Source organism: Rhamphochromis longiceps, linkage group LG23 (genome assembly GCF_057381845.1).
Source record: "Rhamphochromis longiceps isolate RC_006_pf linkage group LG23, R_longiceps_female_GT1.1, whole genome shotgun sequence".
In the NCBI taxonomy this organism is placed as follows: Eukaryota; Metazoa; Chordata; class Actinopteri; order Cichliformes; family Cichlidae; genus Rhamphochromis; species Rhamphochromis longiceps.
Window position 1 is genome coordinate 18,336,674 of NC_140578.1, and position 2,311 is coordinate 18,338,984.

A 2,311-nucleotide genomic window follows, 5' to 3' on the forward strand; every position below is an offset into this window, starting at 1 on the left:
TGTTTGCACTGCTACTCCTGAGTTATACTCCACTATCTGATCCTTGTTGAATTCAGATACTTGATCATCAATGGTGAGGACCCTACTAATAGAGCCGTACTGCTTTAAGAACTCAAAAATCTCTTCATCCTTTTCTGATCCTGTTACCCCACGCACTATGACAGCATTTGGGACCTTAATACCTAATTTTTCAACAAAATCCATCTTTTGGTGCGACAGACGGTCTTACCAAAAGCTCAATCACACAAAATATGCTTCACTATCGTCACCCATTAATTCAAGGCTCCTGGCTGGCTCGCCACTTTTACACTGTAACCAGTATGTAACAAAATATATAAACAATGGGCAAATCAGAAGATTTCAGGAACGACAGGAGCCCAGAGGATGGGTAACCACAATGAAAACACAACTGCAAATGATGAAGCAATAGTTCAACTGTATTTGAAATTTGTGCACTGTATTGCCTTTACAATAACAACCAAAATTGTGTGTGCGCGCACAGATACCCAAAATAAAAAAGAAAAGAATGTTAGACCCGGGTCTTTTAAAGTGTCAATAGGATCCAGATCAGGCCTGTTTGGTGATCTGGTGAGTTATTGGTGTGAGTTCAGTCCACGATCGATGTATGGTTTGCACTGTCCTGTCCTACCACAGTTCAGGCAACCAGACTTCAAGATTCAATTCCAAATGGGCTGTGGCTCGCCATCCATTGCAATGGAAAATTATTCCTCTTCTGCGGATTTCCACAAAGTCTGTAATCCAATGTTCTCCGAGGAGTCTCGGCTCCTTTCTCCAACTCAAAAAACCTGACCTAAGAGTGAGGTCAGAATTACTTCAAATGAACACGGTTCACACTTAACTAACACTTCTGTTTAAAGTATAAATCATGAACAAAATGTGTTTCAATTTCTAATGTTGTACAACTAATCAAATTCTAAACGTTTTCATTACATGGCAATGTAGCTATCACCAATCATTAAAGCAATTCACACTGCTCATTAAAAGCAGCAAACTCAATATACTCTGCTCACGGTCAAGTAACAACAGTGATGAATAAAAGTAACACAATAAAACATTTCAATACAACAGATAGACATACTGTTTTTTCCTTAACCTAACAACAGCTAATAAGTTCTCAACTAACGCTTAACAACGGGAGTGAGCGTTTAGCACACTCGCTAGCTACTTGCATAGTACCGTCACCATTAGCGTTTGTTTTTTGAAGCGAACAACATTAACATTTCAGGATGCCGATCAGCGGCTATAACAGTTTCGTTACTCACCAGTGCAAAGCACTTCGTATTCATAAAACTAGCTTCGGCTATCCAAATCTGGCGGCTAATCAAGCAGACACCAACAGCTTCGCTGTTTCAACAGCTACCACGTTTTCCCCCACAGGTACTGCTATGGCGCGTGTGGTCTAAGCAGCCTTAGCAGCGCAACCAAACATGAAAAACAAGGCGGGACAAACAATCCCATTGGTTGGACTGCATTTGTATCCAGGTCAAAAAATAACCTTTGAGAAACAAAATAAATAAATAAATAACACAAATAATGCAATTCCATACAAAATAATTTGGATTTTTTCTTTAGAGTCTCTCTCCAATCATGAGTGCTTTTAACTGAACAAAATAAAACACCTTTAATAATAATTACAATAAACAGTCTCTAATTCCATCTGTTTGCCACTGGGCTACATTATCCACTGGGCACACACCGCACGGTTTACCTGCCATCCAGGTAGGAATCGAATTGTCACCTTTTTATAAAGGTTGTTTTGGTGGTCTTCTCTCTCTCAGGACGTCCAGGAGTATGTGGCCGCATGTCCTGTGTGCACTCGAAATAAAACGTCCAACTCACCTCCATCGGGACTCCTTAGACCACTGCCTGTCCCCAGCCGGCCATGGTTGCACATCGCTCTGGACTTCATCACTGGTCTCCCTCCATCCTCTGGTAAAACTGTTATACTCACCATCATTGACCGTTTCTCTAAGGCTGCCCATTTTGTTGCCCTTACCAAACTTCCCACCGCTCTAGAGACTGCCCAGCTCCTAACCCGGCATGTTTTTTGCCTTCACGGCATTCTTCTGGACATGTTTCTGACCGTGGGCCCCAGTTTACCTCTCAGGTGTGGAAGATGTTTTGTGGCAAGCTGGGGGTCCAGGTCAACCTGTCTTCTGGTTTCCACCTGCAGACTAATGGGCAAACAGAGCGAGCGAACCAGGAGCTGCAGGCCATGCTGCGCTGCGTTGTTTCCTCCAAACAGTCGTCATGGAGTGAGCAGTTGGCGTGGGCCGAATACGCCCATAAC

General features: G+C 42.8%; 1 long non-coding RNA gene across 1 annotated transcript; it reads right to left on the minus strand.

Moving 5' to 3' along the window:
• Positions 1-416: 416 nt before the first annotated feature.
• Positions 417-1,691, minus strand: LOC146641584 (uncharacterized). The gene is made up of 2 exons (XR_014909779.1): positions 1,284-1,691; positions 417-811 (listed from the first exon to the last, which is right to left on the minus strand). It is a non-coding gene; the product is annotated as an uncharacterized LOC146641584 (long non-coding RNA).
• Positions 1,692-2,311: the final 620 nt, after the last annotated feature.